This window comes from Eschrichtius robustus, chromosome 2 (assembly GCF_028021215.1).
Source record: "Eschrichtius robustus isolate mEscRob2 chromosome 2, mEscRob2.pri, whole genome shotgun sequence".
Lineage (NCBI taxonomy): Eukaryota > Metazoa > Chordata > Mammalia > Artiodactyla > Eschrichtiidae > Eschrichtius > Eschrichtius robustus.
Genome location: NC_090825.1, coordinates 88,582,811 through 88,606,867, shown reverse-complemented (window position 1 = coordinate 88,606,867; position 24,057 = coordinate 88,582,811). Strand labels below are relative to the sequence as shown.

The 24,057-nt window shown below is 38.0% G+C and overlaps 1 protein-coding gene across 6 annotated transcripts in view; it reads right to left on the bottom strand.

Annotated features, from left to right (window-relative positions):
• Nucleotides 1-15,267, bottom strand: part of FER (FER tyrosine kinase) — a 462,076-nt gene extending 446,809 nt beyond the window's left edge. For 3 of the 6 annotated variants that reach the window (XM_068535705.1, XM_068535706.1, XM_068535701.1), the window contains exons 1-2: nt 15,186-15,256; nt 208-353 (exon numbers count right to left, since the gene is read on the bottom strand). The gene's annotated coding sequence lies outside the window, so the exon portion shown is untranslated. Of the gene's footprint in view, nt 1-207; nt 354-10,363; nt 10,432-15,185 lie in introns of those variants that run through there. The other 3 variants (XM_068535702.1, XM_068535703.1, XM_068535704.1) reach the window with 3 other exon arrangements.
• Nucleotides 15,268-24,057: the final 8,790 nt, after the last annotated feature.

Below are 24,057 nucleotides of genomic sequence, written 5' to 3'. Positions count from 1 at the left end.
CAAATATAAAATGATTGTAGCCTGCCTAGGTAGGAGAATAACATAAAGAACACTATAAAATTAAGACAAGTCAAAACTGTTTTCACAGTTTCAGAGGAAAAAAAAAAAATATATATATATGTATATATATGTATTAATATATGTGTGTGTGTGTATATATATATAAATTTATTTAGTAATTTACTAAGAAGAGTAAAGTAATCCTACCTTACTACTATTCGTTGCTGGTCATATCTTAGCTAAAGTAGCAGGTCCATGTTGAAGGATTACACATTAGGGATGAGGAAGACACTTGAGAAAACGTGCAGTGAAGTCTCACGGGAATGATCATATGTCTAGGCAGAAAACATGAGCTGCAAGAAGAAATTCAAGGAGTCAGAACTGTTCACTACAGAGAAAAAGGTAAAAATGGACACATGGAGTATGGTAGGCTCCTACTGGAAATCAACTCTGGCAGTTCATCACGCTCACAACATTAAAAATCAGGATGCTATGCTTACCTAGCTTGTCCATCCCCTGCTTACTCTCTCCCCTTTCTTTCCACAACTTTCCCAATAAGTAATGCATTTTATCTTCTCCCTAACCTATTTCCTCAGTTTTGAAGAGGTAATTCATGTTTTTCTCCATTTTCACAGCATAAAACTAATTTCAAGTTTGAAACACATTAGAAGAAGCAAAATTTTAAATATTTTATATATAATATGTTAAGATATTACAGCCTAAGGAAATAATTAACTATGTAAGAAAAACTTTGTCAAAGGCTGGGTAGGTTTGGGAAGGATTCTCCTGGCAAACACCCACTTTCTTTGTCTAACATGATTCGATATGCCAAAGCATGGCTCTGATGTTGGCTGCTCTCATTCAATCCTTGAAACTAGGAGAATTTCTAAGATGTTCCTTGGTCACTGGCTCTCATCTTTATCACTGATGTTGAATGTGCAGTTTACAGCCCTGTCACAGTTTCTCATTTTTTGCCTCATGCCCTCATATTTCTAACCCTGACTTCTTGGTTTGTAATCAACTCTCTTCTTTCAAGCTCCTCTTTTCTGTTTGCCTATTCTGTTTCCTGTCATTTCCCTTGCTTCCTTGACTTTCACATGAATCAGAGGACATTTCATAGATGCTACCAATAAATAAGATTATTCCTTTCTTTCTGGTCAGGAAACTAACCAAACACAGTATATCAGGAATATCTTCCACGTCTCCTACTCTTCTAAGGTTTTTACGCATTTCCAAAAGCATTCCTTCTTTGCCCCCTAACAAGCATTTTACTCTCTTCTAGATTTGACAAGGTTCTCAATGCTAGAATGGGTTGGAAATCTAATCAACATACAATGAAAGTGTTATTACATTCCTCTTCTTCCACTAAACTGTGACGTGATTAAGGACAGGGATTATCTTAATATAGCCAGCATCCTACACAATACCTCAACGTTATAGCCACCAAACAAGTGGCTACTGAATGGATGAAATTCCAAGGGGAATTACGGCTTTCTCTGATTTGTACACTTTGGTGTAAAGTAAGGCTTTAACAAAAGTTGTCAAAGCCTTAAAATGATACTTAAATATGGAAGTTTTAATCATGACTTCTATACTGCTTTCAATAGAGTATCTTAAATCAAACCTCCAATATTAAACAGTAATACTTACAGATTTCCAAGAAACAAAATGTAGTGAATGTGTACCTAAGTATACAGACATTACATATGTTATCTAATTCCACTTCAAACACAGACCTCAAAATTACTGAACAATCTGTTTAATTTAAAATTTTTCCAGCTTCTCTTCTCTATCAGCAAAGGAACTTGAGAGTTGTCTAGAATTCCATATTCTAGCCTCTCACTATGATACAGAAACAGTTATTTTCGAAGACTTAAGGACAAGAAAGACAACTATTCTACTGGGATTTCATATCCAACATTGAGCAGTGGCAAATGTCTTGCTTAAGGAAGCTAGTCAAAGTACACAGGTATTACTTATGTAACACTCTCTAACTCAAGTCTTTTCTACAATTTTTATTTTTCAATGAAAAAAAATAATATTCCACTTGAAATAGTTTGAGTTAAAAATAAATAACAGCTTTCTCGGTAGTATCTCTAAATGGAACATTTCCTTATTCAAATTACTATAAACCCATGAATAAAACTTATATTCCTTGTATTACTTCAAAGGTATTATCATCCTTATCAGAGCTCAGCAAAGGTTTCTATAGACAAGTGAAAATGTATAATAACTACTATCTAGTGCACCTTAATCATTCCCACCAACTTGCTCAATTATACAGGCTACCATCTCTAACTCACACTCACAGCCAAACATAGTTCCTATTCCCTGAATGTGCTTCTCATTATGACTAGGACTAGGGTGAGACAAGAGAGGTGCCCAGGGTGCAAAATTTAGAGACACTCACTCTCAGGGTCATGCAAGTGCCACCTGCAGTTGCATGACCCTAAAAGTGAGTATCGACGTACACTTTGTGTCCCAGGCATCTCTTTTGCCTCACCCCAGTCCTGGCCCTACTTCTCCTTCTGATCTCTACTTCTCCTACTTCTCCAATAAGTAACATCCCAATTCTGATAAACCAAAATCTAATTCTGATAATCCAAATATCTAAGATCAAGCAATGAATTTAAATTTAATTTTATATCCATTTAAAATTGTTTTCAAAGAAAATTTCTCATTCATGATGTGATGTTAGGTGAAAAATAGATCAGGCAGGAATGCCTACATACAATAAGAGTCTGAGCTTTCAAAAAAAAATGAGTGTGAGTTGCATGTGAATGTAAGTGATGGACCTGTGTTGTTTTCAACTCCCTTCCTTTTGGTAGCAGCATTTAAATTTTCTTCTGTTGAACCACCCTTCTCTATTGTCAATCACTGTAGTTTGCGTGGCACTGATCCTTTCCACTCTCAAGTTCCTGGAATAAGCAGAAAGTTCCTGGAAAAGGTGCAGGTGGAATAGGCGCCCAGGTCTGGACAATCAGCATATTCCCTGCCCCAAGCAGTGGTTCAGGAATGAGCATGTGACCCAATTGGACCAATAAGACTCAATCCCAAAATTTTGCAGGACCTAATCAGAAAGAAAACTTTCAGCTGAGGTTGCTAAACTGAAAGAACACAGTAAGTACCTATTTGACAGTGAGCCAACCCAAAGAAGTGCCGAGGGATGACAAGAGAAATGAAGAAAACTTTGAAAACATTTTATCTCTAGATTTAATCACATCTGAGTTCAGATGTAGCTACTGGAATGCAGAATTATTGTTGGGAAACAATTCTCTCTGGATTTCTCAAGTTCCTGTACAGTCAGAGCCTTCTAAGCAAAAGGTACTACGAGGGTATTTGCATAACAGACAAACTTAGAGACTAGAAACAATATCTCCGTAAAGATAGAGACCTCCAATGAGAAATAAAGCCCTTTGGTTCCCTTCCCTGTAAGACATTTACTTATATTTTTTAACTTATATTTCTTATGTTACTTCATATTTTTTAAAAGCCTTATTTATCTTAGAATAGATTTGGCCTTTTTTTGATATATATATAAATTTATTTATTTATTTTTGGCTGCATTGGGTCTTCGTTGCTGCGCGCGGGCTTTCTCTAGTTGTGGCGAGCAGGGGGCTACTCTTCATTGTGGTGCACGGGCTTCTCATTGTGGTGGCTTCTCTTGTTGCGGAGCACGGGCTCTAGAGTGCAGGCTCAGTAGTTGTGGCTCACGGGCTTAGTTGCTCCACAGCATGTGGGATCTTCCCGGACCAGGGCTTGAACCTGTGTCCCCTGCATTGGCAGGGGGATTCTTAACCACTGTGCCACCAAGGGGTCCCGTTACTTCATCTTTTTTATACTTATACTGACTTACAGTCTAGGTTAATAAATCTGATGACACTTTCCCCCTCTCCCCTACAGAAGATTTGCTCAATGAGTAATCTCTCTCCCTCTGCAGGGTGTTCTCATCAGTGTTTTAGAATTATCAATTACATGATGCAATAAACTATTTTTGCTTATTTATTAATTCATTCAACAAATATTTGCTGGAAGGCTACTAAAATATGTGTCCTGCATTTTCCTACACACACACACACACAACAGAGACAAAAATTCCTGCCCTCATGGAGATTATATTCTAGAGAGAGGAAAAAAAAAAACAAAATAAATAAGTAAAATACAAAGTGCCAAGTGGTGATAAGGGCTATAAAGAAAGGAAAAGCAGGAAAAGGATAAGGGCTATAATGAAGGAAAAGGCGGGAAAAGGTAACAAGTATCAGGGAGGTAGGAGATTTCAGATTTCTGTTCGGTAATCAAAGAACTTACAGAGGAAGTGCTATTTGAGCACGGACCTAGAGGAGATAGGGAAGTGAGTCATATGGACATCTGGAGAAGAGCATTCCAGGCTGGGGGAGCAGTAAGTCAAAATACCTACTTAAGGAAGACCAAGGAGGCCTACATGGGGTGAGTGGTGAAGACAACAGTAAAATCTGAGCTCAGAGAAAGATCCTCAGGAGGGAGGGAGAGCAGGACCACAAAACCAGCTCATTTTAAGGAACAGAGCTTGTACTCTGAGTTACATGGGAAGCTAGTGAAAGATTCTGAGAAAAAGTGATGTAATCTCTTACTTTTCAAAAGAATGTTATTAGTATTCTGAGGCAAATATTCTGAGAGTACCAGTAGTAGTGGGGAGACTTGCCAGGAGTTATGTAGAAGGAGAGAGAAGATGGTGTTGAACCAGAGTGACCCAAGTAGAGGTGATAAGAACTGGTCAGATGTCAGATATATTTTGAAGCCAACAGAATATACTGAAAGATTGTATTGGGGAGGTGAAAGAAAAAGAGTTAAGGATAACTTCGAGGTTTGGGGTCTGAGCATAAACAAAAATGGAGTTGCCACTTACAGAAATGGGAAGGATTGATTTTTTAACTGGATTTCTATCACTGGCATACAAAAGAAGACTGACAAATATAAAAATTTATGCTGGAAATCAATAATTACAAATGACAGCCCTAAAATGTAGACCTGATTGAGTCAATAAAAGAAAATGAAGGGAATCTGGTATCCCTGTATTATAGGGTGAGAAGTGACCAATCCATAATAAGCAAAACATCTGGTAAATTCCCACCTCTTAAAAATCAGACTACTTGCCTAGTAAGGATGGAACTGAAGGGCACTTAGTAAAAATGTCAGGATGTTGGTATATTGCCTACTATGCAGCAGTCTTCAGTAAGGCCCCTCAAAAAAGAAGCAAACTTTGAGTGAAGTCTTAATAAAAGGAAAATCTTTTCAGTCTTTCATTACAAATTCAAGATGGCTGATTATCTTGCAATTTACATTGTTGAAAATCAAATATCCCTAAACTAAAATTCGGGTCTTTAACCACACAAAATAAAAGGTGGGGAAAGCCTGGTGCTCTGGGCTCCTCCCCAACCATCCTAGCAAAAAACATATTTACAGCTTGGGAGCAGGGACAAACTAGTTGTACACCGTTACTTCAAGAAGTTGCTCTGAATGGCCTAGAGACAGAGGCCAAGATGAAGATTGAGAAGCCTAGAATCTGCTTGATTCCAAACCTCAGTACTATTGACATATTGAACTGGAAAATTCTTTGTTGTGGGAGGCTGTCCTGTGCATTGTAGGATGTTTAACAGTATCCCTGGGCACTACCTCTACATGCCCGTGACACCTGCCTACTCACCTCACCACCCCCTACTGTGATAATAATAATGTCTCCAGACATTGCCAAATATCCCGAAGTAAAAAATAAAATAAAATAAAATAATGCCCCCTGTTGGAGAACAACTCACTGGGTTAGGGTGGCAAAGTTGTTTAGAGACATACCAGGGCAATAGTTTGATTCAAGGACTAGGCTTTGGGCTTTGGGTACTGGGGAGAAGTTGGTCAAATACAAATAAATCAAAAACCTACTAAGTTTATAAGAAAGTTGTATTGACTAAGAAACTCCCAGCAAAGGTTTGTTACTGCTCGGCCCTCAAGATGTTTCCCTGGACTCCAAGCTCTCATCAATAGCAAAAGGGCTGCTAAAACTGTACAGTCCCCAGTAAGGGAATTCTTCTCAATACCCATGTCGGCTGTGACCAGGAGGAGAAATAACAAAGATCTTGCTGGGTGGAAGAAGAGACAACCATGTTGGCTAATCAAAAATCTTATTCCACTGCCAAGGCAGAGTCCTTGCCACCCCTGACCAATGAAATATGTACAGATCATGGATTGGAAAATCTCTGTGGGTTACTTCCCCTTTTTCTCTTTTCTACTTAAGAGTTTTTATTGTCCTTATGTTATTTTCCTTCTATCACTGAATACTGGCTTTATTACGATTAGTTATATTTATGATTTAACCATAAGTTTCTTGACCCTGAGGCTGTCTTTTCAAACAGAACTGAGAGAAATTACCCAGCGATTCTAGACTTAAAGTTTGATGCAGTAATTAAACAAGTCTTTGAGTTGTCTTCCTCTGTTGGGGGTCAAGTGGTAAATGCACTGGAAGTTGTAAGTGAAACACTGCATTATATTAGATAAGGGCATTTTTTCAAGGGTTTATATATGAGGGAGGACACGGATGCACACTAGGAGGATTACAGTGAATGTCTTTTGGTTCTGCTTGCCCAGCATCCACTCCCACTTCCCATGATCACAGTACCTTCTTTCTCTTTCAGTGAACCACCAACCCTGACTCTCAGTCCACATGGTTCAGACCATGTGGCTGACCACACTTCCTATTCCCAGTTCCAAGAGTTAACACCTGATCCAGATCTGGCCTATCATCATATACTATTCCCCTGACCACAGGATCAAGGATGGAAAAATGAGCTAACTCATTCAATGAGATGTAATCCCAGGGCTTTTGCTAAAACTATGAGTAGGAAAAGTGTTTTTTACGTTGGGCTTGCTAAACTGAAAGAATGTAAACCATGAGGGAGCTCCACACGGAGAAATCCTACCTGAGAGCATATCTAACGCCAAGAGAAAGCCACTGAGTTTGCTGAGGCCACTGAGCCCTTGAATCCAACCGTACCTGAAGAGAATACACTCCTGTTTGTCCCAGTGCCCTAAGATACTGTGAGTAGGGGTTTAGTCTCATGCAACTGAAAGGTATTTAAAAATCTAGTATCATTGCCAGTTAGACAAAACTGAGGTTAGTTTTCAGACCAAAAACAAAAAACAAAAAACTGAAGATATAAACATTAAATTATTTGCCTAAATTCATACAACTAATTACTGGTAGCACAGATGCAACCCTAAATGGGTCTAGCTCTAACAGTCATGCTCTTTCCACTACATCTACTCTCTCTCTCAAGGAAACAGTCTGAAACTTCTCTACGCTTTAAAATTATCTGTAGCCATAAAGTAAGACCTTACATGAAGTGAGTATTCTACTAACATTTGTTGAATAACCAAAAAAAGAAGAATCTCACACCTTCCTCCACTCTGTCCCACTCCTGCAACAACTTGCCTCTTGTATAGCATAGAATATTTCTGCGTTATTTTTACAATGTAAGCTACCTTAAGGACATGTAATAGCAAGTGTCTCTAAGCTAAGTCACTTCAAGCTTAGACTGCCAGTTTCAGTGACGGGGTAAATTGACTCCAAAATATTAATAGAACATCAGAACCTTAGAAAGAGGCCATCACCACTGACTAGCTACTATTCTGTTATAATGAATTGTGAAACTCAGAAAAGGACACCCATATTATCTTTTAAGTGAGAATACTATTGTTTATGTTAGTATTTTAAGATATCTGTCAGAATGACATTAACTTCTAGAAAGTAGCAGCTATTTATAAACAGTCAAATCTCTTTCAATATTATTGTTGAGTGTAAGAGAGAAGGGAAATGGGATAGAATTTATGAATATAAGACCCCTGACATTTTCAAGAAATTTAAAAACCATGAGAATTTCTGACAGAGCTGAAACATTCAATAACAATGTTCCACAAGGCAAGTTTTGTTTCCCTAGAAGGTGTGGTAGATTGATTCACATCCAGACTCACTGGATTCAACATTCCATCTTTAAACATATTGAAAAATGCCCATTTTCTGGCTAAGATCTACCACTTTCTTAGGCCTCTACTTTTTCTTCACTTCTAGCAGCTGGCTTTCTTTTTCAGGAAAATTTTTACAAAGAAGCAACATTTTATCACTTGACAAAAGTTATTATACAGGATAACTTCAAACTGAGAACAAAGTCAGGGTGAGATGTAGACACTGGGCAGTTAGGTGAGGTCACGCATATCTTAGGGTCTCACTTCCAATAAGGGGAAATTATTTCAGCAAAACTTCAAATACTTCAAAATGGACTCTTAAAGTCACTGCCAAGTAATTGAAACTGCTGTTAAGTCCAGACTGCTAATGGTTCACTAGGTTTAGACTTTTATCATTTCATTTATTTGAGATTTAGCATATGAAAGACCTAAATTTAAATCCCGGGTATCACTTTATAGCTAAATCTCCTTGGATATGACCTAAGATTGGTTCCAGATCACAAAAAGAAAATACAAGCTACCCAATCTATAGGGCTGTGATGAAAATAAAAACAAATGTACAAAAATGCCTAACATTTTTAGCAGGCACTAAAGAAATGTCAATGCCCCTCCCCCATAACAATATCTGAATTCATGTAATTTACTCAAAAACTTTTCCTGACAGAAACTGTTTCTTCCTTTGAAATGTTGAGGAGGGGATAAAAAAGGGCTATGCATAATCATAATACAATATATTATATATATACATACATACACACACATAACTATTGGTAAGAGAAAGAAATCAGTCTCCTGCTTTGCAAAAAGTTCTATTATATATAAATCTAGATGAAAATTCTTATCCTTTGTCCAACATAATTGTTTATAAATAATCAGGATAATGATCATCACGTTATTTGTCATTAAAAATTATCTGATACAACTGCACTGTTCAGTTTGTTTTAATTAATCTACTATTGCCAATTTATTCAATACATAGAAAGTAAAGAGGCCTGACAAAGTGATGGTACTTAACCAAAATATATAAATTTGCAGTAAATTCAGAATGGATAAGAAATGTGACAGTGACTGGATCAGCGTCAATAGAAAGACCACCATACACCACAGACTCTATACTAAAACAAACAAAAAGTTTATGCTTAAAATGTTTCCTTTGCTCCTACCAAAGCAAAATTTTAAAACCTTACTGAAAAGTTGAAATGATGGCTAACTTGTATACGAATGTATATAGAAAGCATGTGATTCTGAAGGAAATATAATTCAAGAGAAAGTCAGAGCACTGTATAAACATTCTCACGAAGTAAGAAGTCATGTGGCTGCTAGGGTGGCTACTGAACCATTTGTTACCAAAACTGAATATTGGCAGAAGAGTCAAATGCATTATTCTTGGTAAAATAACAAAAAGTTCCAACAACTGACAGGAGAAGCTTGGGAAATCTTCCCAAGCTGAAGACATGCAGAGAGTAGAAGGGACACAAACTCCTGAAGTGTCCAACTCCTGTCAAACCATGACCAAGAAACAACAGCAAGCAGCAAGCATTACAGTGACCAACGACTAACTCTTCAACTTTGTGACAGTGCAGCAGGCTTTGCGATTAAGCCAAAAACACTCTTTTGTTCTACAAACCCCAGGGCAAAAAAACCAAGAATAAGAAACTCTGCATGTATACTAATGATGTAATGAAAATCATCCAGCCTTCATTTTAGAAGCAAAAAATTGTTTAACAACTTTGACGACAGAGTCCTGTTTATAGAATCATTAAGGGTCTGGAGAGATCAACTAAATTTTTCAATTAAATCTGTATTTTATGAAGGTAGTTATATCCTAGGTCCACAAAGATTTCAAGAAATACCACTTGCTAATGTTAAGGGTCTAACAAACATAGTTTTTCTAAGTCTTCACCTCAAACTGTATATTATACATACTACTTCTATGTAGGATGAACTATTCAAGAGCAATTTCATTCACAGAAATGTAATTTTAAAGAAATTTTTCTGACTGAGCCGCTCTAAAGAGCATTTTTATATACTAAACACCTAGAATATAAATATTCTACTATTAAGAGTTTCCCCTTTTCCTAAAACCATTTGTCCCACTATGGAAATACCTTTTCTGCAAGTAAAATAACTTACACTGGAAAACTAATTTCAATTTTTCTATGATAATGTTATTTTATTTACTCTGACTTTAAAATGTAAGGCTCTTCACTATCAATTACATAAAATTAGTAATCTCTTCTTATATAAGCATTACAACACTGATAAGAAAAAGTGAAGAAGCATTCATTTCAGGAAAATGCAGACATAACTTGGGTCTCAAAGATAGTACTATAAGGTGTGTCTCAAGTATTTGTTACTAATAATAGTTATTTACCTTTTTTTTAATGACTCACTTTTCTCAATAAATCAGAGTAGATTCAAGTTTATCCCTATAATAGTGTCATTCTCGATCACTTGCATTCTGATATGCTTCCTAGAGTGGGAGAGGATAAGATGGAATTATAGAGGGCATACGAGAAAACTACGTATTAGAATATGTCACACATGTACATATCTTGTACTTGGGTGGGAAAAAATATTGAGAATCATTGACTTAGATCACAAAATCTTTCTTTTACTGCTGGATGAGACAATAAGGACTATTTAGTTCCAATCCTAACTTTTTACCAGTTCAGTGCTTGCTTCACAACACCCAATAACTATAGGCTGGTCTGTGCATTTAAACTATAAGTGTGTGTTCTTTAAGAATCAGAACCCCATACTTACTGAACACACATTTTGAAATAGGGGTATCTGTAAAATGTTGCTCCCTAAAAAATAATCATATAGGAGATTTCTGTAGGAGACAGAAAACTTTCAATTAAGAGTTTTGTGTATTATTACATTTGAAAATAAAGTTTAACTTTTAAAAAGATTAAGTAAATGTAATTTAAGGCGGCAGGGAGCATTAGTTAGAGATTTAAGAAGGTAACATTTAGCTTTTCTGTACCACTTTTAAGCAAATATTTGTGGTTCAAAGGAAAGGAATTCAGGGAAACCATCCAACAACAGATGATAATCTAATGTGAAAGAAAAATAATTCAGGAATTCAGACAAACTGGACATATTTTGAGGTAAAAATCAGTTAAGGTAAATTTCTGATTATCGCTACTGAGATACAGTAACCCAAGAGCTAAAAAAAAAAAAAAAAAACCCAGCTAATCTGAGATATTTCTAATTATTTGGTTTGTACAAATGTAAATATCATTCAATTTAAGTAAACTTAATGTACATTATTTTAATTTCCAAAGTCTAAAACTTAGGGACTTTTAGTATCATAGAATAAACACAGTAATACTAGAAGAGATGAAATGAAAATTACCATGAAAGGAACTGAACGTGAATGCTGAACACTCCCTAAATTCAGTCATTTTACCTCAATTGTCTCATTTCTTCTTCATAACAACCTTGTGAGGCAATTATATCATCCCCATTTTACAGATGAGGAAACTATGGTTTAAAGAGATTAAGAAACTTGCCCAAGATCCCACAAAAGAAAATCCTAATTTCTGACTGAAACCCAGATTATCTGGCTCCAAAATAAATGACTCTTCTTTTCACTATACCCTGCTATCTCACAAGAAACACATACATTGAACTTTTCAGTCTTTTAATTAAAACCTTCTAAAGGAGGAAACAGTATTAAGCTTATAGTGAGCGGTGATAATGTATAGGCTAAAAATCAGTCATAGTTTGATAAGTATAAATGAATATTTAGGAAATAATTCCAAATCATGCATGACATTAAATTTTTAAAAAGCTGAATATGAAATATTGCCCCCAAATAGAAAACTCCGAAAACTTCTGTAGACAGGCACTAAGTAAACTTCATCTTACCTGGACACTTTGAATTCCAAAGAAAAAACCTGAGCGGCTCCATATTTTGTCAGTCATACAACAGTTTCATATGGTTAACTAGGACTATATTTATACTTAAGAAAAAAGAAAAAGTGGGTAATTGCTTGGGTCTGATTCTTTTGTTCTGACTCTAATCTGTCCTCTATTTATTCTTTTCCATTTTTCCTCCAGATTTTGGAGTCTTCTTCTAATTTAGGCTAACTGAGTCTCAAGTTCAGGAACTCCTCCAAGTTTACATGTAAGTGCTGACACACTGCAATGAAGACCATAAAATTGCAATGATTGGTAGAGTGTTACAGAAGAAACAAAAGTTTCAGTTATTTCAAAACATTAACTATCGTGGAATTACTGATGACTTTTTTTTCTGTATAGTTTTCTGAATTGATTTTAAAGCATTTAACTTTTATAATAAAAACAGGAGAGCAAGAAAAAAGGAAAGAGGGAGGAAGGCGGGGCGGGGGGGTGGGGAAGTTGGAGCTTTGATTAAAAAATATCTGAACATCTTATTCTTTCCAAAGTTCCAAAACTATGACCTGCTTGTTCCCTTCTATCTCTCAATGGCATGGCATGAAAAATAAACCACACATAAGCATGCCAAAGTCAAATGAGATATGGAAAAATAATAATGAGGCAATCCAAAGATCTATAAATTCTGAGACATAGCTCAATTTCACTATTTCAGAAATTAGTTATTAACTGAGCAAAGTATGAAAAACAGATTTAGAGCATACTAAAACTGAAAAGCAGGATTCACATACTTAAAGAAGAGTGCAGGAATTTCCTTAGTATGGGAAAATTATAATATACACATATGTGAATTTATACCAATTTCTTATTCTTTTTATCACAAATTGAAGTTCTGTATTAAAATATTCCTTTAGCAACACCATGAAACAACACGCAAGATAGTTTTGAGTCCTATAAAAATTAACTTAAATCTCTCTAAATTACTTCACTTTCCATGGAAAAGTTATATTAAAAAAAGTTCACATTTGTAAGCTTTCTTTTTCCATTACAAAAACACATTCTTATTCCAAAACAACATACATAAGATGACCCAATTTATTAAGTATGTTACCAAAACAGTGCATAATTGACAGTCCCTTCGACCTGTCTTCAATAGAAGACGCTTATTTAAAAATCAAGTAGAAAACTATAATCTATTAACACAAGAGTCCAATTTTAAAACAAGACTTTTATTTGTATAACAAGTTCATTAGATTTCCTTTTTTTTTTCTGATTACCAAAACACAGTTAACTCACCAAGGCCTTGATTTATAAAGATGATGACTTCCTACTCGCAGGACTGCTTTATAATAGTCTCATGGAATTCAATTACTACAGTTTTTATAACACTATTACCATATACAAACGGAAATAAGCACTTCACAATATTTTGGTTTGATACATATATTATGCTGGTTTTCAAACTTGATAATTTCAGTTCCTCTGTTCCTTAGTATATACCATGTAACAGCTGTCCTGAAAATGTTATTGCTGTGTAGATGGTGAGTATTCACAGCACATCTGAACTTGCCTACATTGTTTGAAATTTTTCATAGTGAAATACTGGAGAAAAAAAAGGCAAATGTGAAATGTTCATAGACCAGAGTTATAGCTACATAACAGTTGAAGATGAAATGAAAAGGAAGGGTCTACCAAAAGCCTGAATTATTTCTTCAACTACTGACATCAAACGCTGAAATAGTGCAGAAGCTGCATTAACCGGACTCTAAATAATTTTACATGGTATATATTTAATGCTGCCAACCATCAGTATGGAAGAGAAACAGATCTTCGCCAAAGGTCTTTCATGGAAGAAACTGGAGAAAGGTTTCCAAGTATGCCTATGTACTCCCTTAATATATTTCCAGTACCTTTGAAAACAGTTCACTTGGCTCAAGAGAACTAGCAGAAAAGATTCCCCAGATCACAAAACATACACTGAGCCCTCCTTTGCATTCACTGACAAATATGTGGCTCTTCACAAGTATGTCTTCCTAAAGTCCATATAGGTAGATACACCAGAACACTGCACAGTGAAATTATACTTTGCAATAGTTTTTTAAAATCCTGTCCCCATTCCATAGGTGGAAAAGTACTTTCCAGTCTTTAATCACTAAAATAGATTTGGTCTATTCTTATTGATTTTTCTGTTACACTTTTATATCGTTGTTATACCATTTAAGAAATTTTTTTAGTATTTTAAAACATCTGGAGAAAGAGAAAAAAATGGCACTACACCCAGAGTAATTTCTGTCAAATTTACAGTGAGACTACTACGAATATATGCAGCTTCTTATGAATTAAAAAGATTAAGGTTTTTTAACCATAAAGCAATCGAAAATGAAAGTGCCAGCCTTAATAAATTATTAGACATTGCACTATATATCAAAATCACAAATGTACACACACACACACAAAAGCGACAACTTCACAGTTAATTTGTGCAAGACGTACCACCCTACCAAAACCAACTCAATTAGCGTGTTTCAGAAAGTTGATCCTAAAGGAGACTAACCAGAAAGCTGACCCGAAGGTGACTCCAAACACCTCCTCAACCGTAAATGGCAAAGAGAACAGAACAGAAATTGCCCCGCCTGCGCTAGCTTCACACTATCTCTTGAGGGTCACTCCTGGCCAAGACAGGAGTAGGGACGGAAGGTGGGGGATAAAAGCAGGGGGTGGGGAAGCTGACAAGAGAGAAGAGCTGGAGGCGGACTGTGCCGGTCCAGGGAGACCGCAAGGCCCCAGCGGTAGGAAGGGGCTGAGGGAACACCTAGGGATTGGGGGTGGCCGCCCAGCCCGAGGCCCGCGCCGAGGGGATCGCGCCGAGAAAAGGGGGTGCGGGCGTGATGGGCGGTGCCCACAGTACTCCCAGCACCGCCCCCACACCCCGCAAACCCCGGACCCGGCGACTGGGCGGAGCCGTCGCGCCCGCCTCAGCCCTCTCGCGCCGGCACCCGCCCCCTCAGCCTCCAGTCCCGGGTGGGTGGGAAGGGCGGGCCTCGCCCGACCGGGTGGGCAGCCCGGCCCAAGCCGCAAACAGGAATGCGCCGCCGCGGGCGCAGGATGGACGGGAGACCCCGCAGTCGGGGGCAGGAGGGGGGGGTTGGCTGAGGGCGGAGAAAGAGCCCTCGGCGCAGCCGGCGCAGCCGCCGCAGCCAGGGCAGAGCCCCAGACGCCCCACTGCGGGCAGGGAGTGTTGCCCCAGTTCTCGGCTGGCCTTCCCTACTCTTCCCCCCTCCCCCGGCGTTGCCCCGGGTAACAGCGCCTGCCGCGGGCGGCGCGAAACTCACCTATCTAGAACCTGACAAGCAGGAGCCCCTCAGACACGGGAGCCAGTCGCCACCCCGCGTCACGGGGGCCGCCACAGCCAATGAGCGCTGCTGTCACGAGCCTCCGCGGCCAATCCAGCTGCACTCCGGTCTCCGGGCACCCTCGAGGCCTCAGCCAATGGGCACCCGCCGAAGGCGGGCACTGCCTCCCGACCCCCAACCCCCTCTTCCACCACCTCCCAGGAGGCGGGGCGCGGCCGATTGGCCTGGACCCCGGAGGGGTGGGGCTCGGGCACCAGGCCCGGTGGGCGCGCGCGGAGTGGGGTTTGCGGGCGTGGCGAGGGGAGGCGTGGAGCGTCGGCCGCCGCCCTCCGGGCCCGCTCCCCAGCTTGGGTGGGGTCGCGCGGCCCTCCTAGTGGCGCAGCTCTCCTCGTCCCTGTAACTCGCTCCTCTCTAGCCGGTGTCCAGGGCTGCCGGGATGGGAGTTTGGGCGGGATGCGGCCGGAGGCGGGCGGCGGCGTCACAGGAAACTTTGGGAGGCTCGCCTGGCCGCGGCCGGGAAGTGGCCGGGCCGGGGGTGATAAGCTGGGGCCGCCTGGAAGGGACTACCCGGCGGGTCGGCTGCCGGAAAGGAATTCGGAGGGTGGGGACGGAGACGTGATTAAAATGTTAATGGTGCCCGCGGGGTGCTGGGTGATCCCGGGAGCTGAAATCTCCGGGAACGGAAGCTGCTTTGGGGGCGCGGACCCTCCACCCCTAAGTACGCATCCTTCACCCCTTCGAATCAGTCACTTTTTCTGTATATATCTTACTTGCATCTATTGTAACGTTGATTCTTTTAAACTAGTTTTCGGCTTGAAGTGCCTGAAAGGCGGGAACAGTGTCTTTCTCATTCCTGTAATTCCCAGTGCCTGAGACCTTCTCTAAAAAAAAGGTTAGACAATGCTGGAGTTGTGATGGATGCTATTAAATAAGTGTACAGCAGGTCCTGTGAGTAGTCTCCTGTAGTAAGTTCTTACCTCTTCCAGAGTCTAGCATGCGTGAAGAACCGAAGTTGGTTTGCTCCTCCAGTGAGGGTTGTTTCTGAAGCGTCCTTCACCAAAAGAATTTAGTGGAAAATGAGTAATTTGAGCTAAACAAAGAGACGTAGGTGATCTGTAACAGTATGATAGGTGTTATTAGTCACTATTGCAGGGTATGTTTCTGTAGCCGACTCTTTAAGGCATTGTATCGTACACTGCATTGGTTGAACCATTCTTTGCCTGGAGCAAATTCTAAGGTCAACCCTATCTCGACCCTCCTCCTCCAAAACTTGTGTATTACAATGGGAGCCAAAGAAGAGTGAATAATTAGTTCATAATTAATAATTTCTAAACAGAGTAATTTATTTTACTGTAGTAAACGCCCCTACACATAGACAAATTTTAAACGGGACTTTTCATGTCTACTCTTTTAAAGAAACCAAAACGTGCTGTAAAGACAAGAATTTTATTTTTTTTCCATTGTGTTATGGGGGTTTTAATTGTTTATTTGTATTTTTTTAAGCCTAAAAGACCTTTTATTTTATTCTTAAATTATTCTAGTGTTGAGAAAGGTTAAGTAAAATTACAAAGGTTACACATAACCAACTAGACAAATGTAAAGACAAAAATTTTTTTTAAAAAGCTTAATTCTCCCTATTGGATATGGAAGAAGGGATTTCCCTTTCTTAGAGCACTTGCCTTAGAAAACTGGTAATTGTTGTATACTTTTTCATCTCTTTGAAATGTATATAAATTATTTTGAAGACTGGATAGGTCTCTGTCATTTTGTGTTTTGTTAGCGTTATATCCCAGAAATGTGTTTCTCAAGGACCTGGGAACTATCTCTTTGAAATGCAAATGTCAAGAGAGCTAGCGCCCTTGAATGGATAAAGATGTTGTGGTATACATATATATACAGCATGGAATATTATTCAGCCTTAAAAAAAGAATGAAAGCTTGCCATTTCAACAGCATGGATGGACCTTGAGGGCATTATGCTAAGTGAAATAAGTCACAGAGAAATGCAAATGCCATATGATCTCCCTTATATGTGGAATAAAAAAAAAACAAAAAAAACCTCATAGATACATAGAACAAATCGGTGGTTGCCAGAGGCAGGGGGTGGGATGTGGGTGAAATGTGTGAAAATGGTCAAGAAGTACAAACTTCCAGTTATAAAATAAAAAATAGGAATGTAATAGCATGATGACTGCAGTTAATAATACTGTATTGCATATTTGAAAATTGCTAGGAAAGTAGATCTTAAAAAGTTCTCATCACAAGAAAAAAATTGTGTAACTATATATGGTAACGGATGTTAACTAGAATTACTGTGGTGATCAGTTAGAGATATATACAAATATGGAATTATGTTGTACACCTCAAACTATTGTAATATTATATGTCAATTATACCTCAATTAAAAGAGAGAGAGAGAGAGATAGCACCTCTCTCTCCCAGTTTCTATGGGATAGTAGGAGCCTAACTTTGTGGGCAAATTTTTCCAAGTTGCAAAACTACCTTCTGTCATAAAGATGAGACATTTGTTTTTCCTGTGGATAATGCTTATTAGCTAACTCTGATGGTCACCCCAATTACGAAATAAAGTCAAGATGAATTATGTGTGCAATGTTATCAAGGCCTATTACTTGATGACTAGTTATCATTTATCTTGAAAACATACGTAATGGGTTGTATCTGCTAGGCTGTATAAAAGGGTGAGATTGCTTTCTGTCTTTGCAGTCTCTTTGCAGATTGCCTGCAATGCACATCACATTCTGGTGTAATGCTTATTCAATAAGAAAAGTATTATTTCTCCACTGCGTTTGTGGAGAGAATTTCTGGGTTGGGAGAACATTTTGTTTTTATTTATATTCCCCAAAAAATACCTGTGCCTAAAATATCAAGACTATGAAGTTAAAGAAAGTAATTAGTTTCTAGTTTTTAATTTGTTTTCAAAAATGACCTCACATTAGATGATAATGTGTTGCCGAACTAAAAATACATTTTGAGTCAGAAATAATAAAGTTAATGTTTGGTATGTATTTTGTAATGACTGTTAACTGCACAAACTAAACTTATGTGAATAAACCTCTTAAAATAGAAAAGAAATTAATTTTCTATGAATATTAAATACTGTGGTATATGTCAAGTCAATATGAAAGAAATCGATGAATGTTTATGCATTATATGGTTAGACAAAGCCAAAATACAACTTTGGGAATTGCCTCACCAAGGCATATCTTTTCCAAGAACCTTAGGATTTCTCTATCTTTATACAAAGAAAATCTAAATCTGGAAAGATGTGGTTTATGAATTTGTTATTACATATGTGCAGAAAGTAGCTTTAAATAAAAGTCTGGTGTGAAAAATAGAATTGTTTGCTATACATTGTGTGTGTGTATGTGTGTGTGTGTGTGAGTTTTAAGGAACTCAGATATCTGAAAAGAGTAAGAATCTTTCTAGTTCTTCAACAATTCTCTCAGTTCTCACCTATTCACTCCCAACTTAAAAACTGCCTGCCATATGCCAAGCACCATGCTAAGAAATGCAATTTTTTTAACATCTTTATTGGAGTATAATTGCTTTACAATGTTGTGTTAGTTTCTGCTGTATAACAAAGTGAATCAGCTATATGTATACATATATCCCCCTATCCCCTCCCTCTTCCATCTCCCTCCCATCCTCCCTATCTCACCCCTCCAGGTGGTCACAAAGCACAGAGCTGATCTCCCTGTGCTATGCAGCTGCTTCCCACTAGCTATCTATTTTACATTTGGTAGTGTATATAAGTCCATGCCACTCTCTCACTTCATCCCAGCTTACCCTTCCCCCTCCCTGTGTCTTCAAGTCCATTCTCTATGTCTGTGTCTTTATTCCTGTCCTGCCGCTAGGTTCTTCAGAACCTTTTTTTTTTAAATTCCATATATATGTGTTAGCTTATGGTATTTGTTTTTCTCTTTCTGACTTACTTCACTCTGTATGACAAACTCTAGCTCCATCCACCTCACTACAAATACCTCCATTTCGTTTCTTTTTATGGCTGAGTAATATTCCATTGTATATATGTGCCACATCTTCTTTATCCATTCATCTGTCGTTGGACACTTAGGTTGCTTCCATGTCCTGGCTATTGTAAATAGTGCTGCAATGAACATTGTGGTACATGTCTCTTTTTGAATTATGGTATTTTCAGGGTATATGCCCAGTAGTGGGATTGCTGGGTCATATGGTAGTTCTAATTTTAGTTTTTTAAGGAACCTCCATACTGTTCTCCATAGTGGCTGTATCAATTTACATTCCCACCAACAGTGCAAGAGGGTTCCCTTTTCCCCACATCCTCTACAGCATTTGTTGTTTGTAGATTTTTTGATGATGGCCATTCTGCCAGGTGTGAGGTGATATCTCATTGCATTTTCAATTTGCATTTCTGTAATGATCAGTGATGTTGAGCATCCTTTCATGTGTGTGACACCTCATTTAAAGTGGAGTTGGGAAGCCCTGAAGGGGGAGCTCTCGCGCAGGTATCACTCACCACAGTTTGTAGCCTTCTGACCCAACAAGCTGCCCACTACCTGAAGCCTGTGAAGAACCACCACAGCCTCCCCAATTTCCTCCTTTCTTCTAAAAAAGCAAGTCTCTCTCCTCGGTTCTCCAGATTTACCTATGGTTTACCACAGTTTGCTTGTCCCAAATTGAAATTCTCTGCTATTCCCAAATAAACTTATTTTGCTGGTAAAATAGCTGGCTCTTTTGTTTTTAAGGTCAACACTTTCTGAGGAAACTGACTGGCCCAAGGAAAATACTTTCACGGATAGTGGAGGGGAGGGGAGAATCTTCCAACATTGTGATTCCTTGCCTAATCACATCAAAAATGAAGTCTGCCAATCCACAAGTTCCAAGCATGCAGGGTGCTTCTCTCATTCTTAAATATGAGGAGACATTTGGGGATCACCACACTTTTGAGGAAACCCACAGTCATGAAAATCAGACACCAAAACAAACAGAAAAAATTATGGGAAGAGGTGGGGGAGAGTTGAACAAAACCAAAGCAGAGAGCAGAAGAAAATTTCAGAACTATGAGCAATGTCATTAAAGAAAGAAATTCTATGAATAAAAAGAGGATGCTTTTTTTTTTTTTTTAAGAAATATTCAGAGGGAAAAAAACGAGTTTTGGAAATTAAAAAATAAAATTTAAAATTCAGTAGTAGATGACAAAATGAAGTTGAGAAGTCTCAAAAGAAGATCAAAAATACAATTGAAAAATGAGATAAAAGGAAATTTAGGATGAATCCAGGAGATTGTACAGCTAAACTATAAAAGTTATAAAAAAAGAAAAGGAGGAGAACGGAGGAGGGGTGGAATTATCAAAGAAAGGCATTTCCACAGAACTGAAAGAACTGTTTTTCCAAATCATATGGATCTAGTGAGTGTCTGAAAAATAAATGAAAAAGACTAACGTAATCCTAAAACATCAGAATAGCAGAGATAAAGAAAATTCCCTAAATGCTTCAAATAGAATAACAAACAGATTGCAGACAAAAAAATCAGGCATGATAATAGAGAATGGCGCTGGACTTTTCAACAATGTTACTGGAAACTAGAAGAAAATAGAGCAATATCTTTAGATTCCAAAGGGCGATTATTTACAATTTAGAATTTCCTATAAACCCAACCATCAATCAAGTCTAACAGCAAAATAAAGGTATCCTCAGATATGCAAGATCTCAGAAAGTTTTCTTCCTGTGAAACCTCTTCTTAGGAAGATACTTAAAAGTGTTTTCCACCAAAAAGAGGGATTGAAAAAAGAGAGATGAAGACATGGATCAACAGTGGAGAAAGGAAAAGGGAATGCCTAGAATGATGGTGAAGGAAATTTCCAGGAAAATAACTGTATGAGGGGCCTAAAAAGCAGCCAGTAGAGACAGAGGCAGGAGAATGGAAGTCTCCAGAACTGATGTTTCCAAGAAAAAAAAAAACAACAACAAAAAAACAATAATGGGATCAATACATTACCTGGTGCATTTTACTACAAGGAGAGATGTATTAGCATTATGACACAATTTGGAGATGACTTAAAGAGTAGGCATATAAAAGATGAAGCAATTATTAGTCACAGGAAAAAAAATTTATTTAAAAAAATTTTACATTAAAAAATGCAACCATAGTGTACATGTGACTCAGCCTAAAAAGATAATTACATAATCATCCTATTCTAAGCACTGAATGTTGATTTAACAAAAAATTACAATACGATAATTCCTACAATATTGTAGGAATAGAGTAAAGGAAACTCTTGAGTGGAAATAATGTAAGAGAGCTAAATCCTCTTCTTCCATAGTAGGAAGTTAGTAGATAATTGCTAATTCTGAAAAAATCAAGGCAGGGTACTCAAAGCCTGCTTCATGCTAGGAAGGATAAACACCAGTGTTGAGAAGTTGAGTTCAACTATGGGGATGAGGATGGGAACTGAAAAGTAACAGTGGTTAGGGCTGGAGGTTATCAATCTTGGGCTATCATTTCACTTGCATAGCTTTGATAAACATAAACATTAAAAAAAAAGTCTGTTGGTGAATCTGTTGCACAGCCAGTTTAAGAACTACTGGGATAAAGAACAGGACAAGGAAAAGGAACACCTGTCTCTATCACTGCATATAGCATACATGGTAAAAAGAATAAAACCAGACATAATCTGCCTTCTAACTTGGATGGTTATTCACTCAGTAAATATTTCTTGAGCACCTATTATGTGTCAAACAGTGTGAGAAGTTCTGAGGATATGACAGGAAACTGCAGAGGCAGGCTCTTCACCTGAAGTCAAGTAGGAGATGCAGACAATAAGCAAGAAAACAAATTAACAGACCATCTATAGATTTGATAAGTGCCAGGAAGGAAATGAATAAAATGTGAGAAAATAAAGAGAACTGGAAAGAATCAAACAACTAAGATTTGGGTCTTAGCTTCACAGCTTTATACTATGAACTTAAGCAAATCCCTTAACCATTCTGAGCCTCCATTTTTATATCTATTAATTGCAAATAATAATTCTAACTTCACTGGTTCTTATGACAATAAATTGAGATAGAGTAAACGAATGAATTTTCAGTATATAAATTCCTATTCAAACATAAGTTTTTTACCCTTAGGGGAGCCCTTATCAGTTCTTAACTGGTTTCCTTGACTGCTTCCCTAAGGTTTTATGGTACACATTGTCAACAGATTTAAGCCACCTAACCATCATTTTCATTTTGATGTTTCCACATTCAAATGCTTTAACTTAGAGGTAAATCTAGTTTCCTAACCTTGACTTCAGCCTTTACAAATCTACAAGCAATTTAACTATCCAGACTTCCCTCCCACCTCACTGTTACCTTTCCCCATTTCCCTTCAGCAATAGAATACTTTACACCTCCACATGTAGTTTAAATTTATATACAGTAATACTCACTGTTTTTGGTGTACAGTTCTATGAGTTTTGAGAATTTCATAGCCATCAAACCACCACCCCTATAAGATGCAGGACAGTTCCAAACCTCTCCTGCCCTCACACACACACACACACACACACACACACACACAAACACAGTCTCTTTATGTTACCCCTTTGTAGTCAACCCTATCCTCACACAACCCCTGATCTGTTCTTCATCTCTATAGTTTTGCCTTTTCCAAAATGTCATATAATTGCAGTCATAGTGTATATAGCCTTTTGAGTTTGACTTCTTCACTAAGAATAATGCATTTGAGATTCATCTATGTTATAGCATGTCTTAGCAGTTTCTCTCATTTTATTGCAGTGTAGTATTTCATTGTTCATCCATTTCTCAGTTCAGGGACATTTGGGTTTTTTCCAGTTTTGGGCTATTATGAATAAAGTTACTATAAACATTCACATACAGGTTTTACTGTGTGATCATTTTTTTTTAATTGGGGTAGAGTTGCTTTACAATGTTGTGTTAGTTTCTGCTGTACAACGAAGTGAATCAGCTGTATGTATACCTATATCTCCTCCCTTTTGGACCTCTCTCCCACCCCCACCACCCCATCCCACCCATCTAGGTCATCACAGAGCACCGAGCTCAGCTCCCTGTGCTATACAGCAGGTTCCCACCAGCTATCTGTTTTACACATAGTAGTGTATATATGTCAATCCCAATCTCCCAATGCATCCCATCCCCCTTCCCCAACCCATGTCCACACATTCATTCTCTATGTCTGCATCTCTATTTCTACCCTGCAGATAGGTTCATCTGTACCATTTTTCTAGATTCCATGCACAATTTACAATAGCCAGGACATGGAAGCAAACTAAATGCCCATCGACAGATGAATGGATAAAGAAGATGTAGTACATATATACGATGGAATATTACTCGGCCATAAAAAGGAATAAAATTGGGTCATTTGTAGACATGGATGGACCTAGAGTGTGTCATACATAGTGACGTAAGTCAGAAAGAGAAAACCAAATATCATATATTAACACATATATATGTGATCATTTTTATTTCACTTGGGCAAATACCTGAGAGTGAGATTGCTAGGTCCTGTGGTAAGTACATATTTGTAGGAAACTGCCAAACTTTTCCCAAAGTGGCTGCACCATTTTACATTCCCACCAGCAATGCATGACAGTTCCAATTTTTTCTCATTTTCACCAAAACTTGGTATTGTCAAGTGTTTTTTTTAGGAGGGGGAGGTGGATTGGTGGGTTTGTTTGTTTTCTCATTCTGAAAGGTGTGTAGTGGTATATTATTGTGGTTTTAATTTACATTTCCCTATGGACTAATAATGTTGAGCATCTTTTTATGTTCTTATTTGACATCCACATATCTTCTCTGGTGAAGTATCTGTTCAAAGCTTTTGCCCAT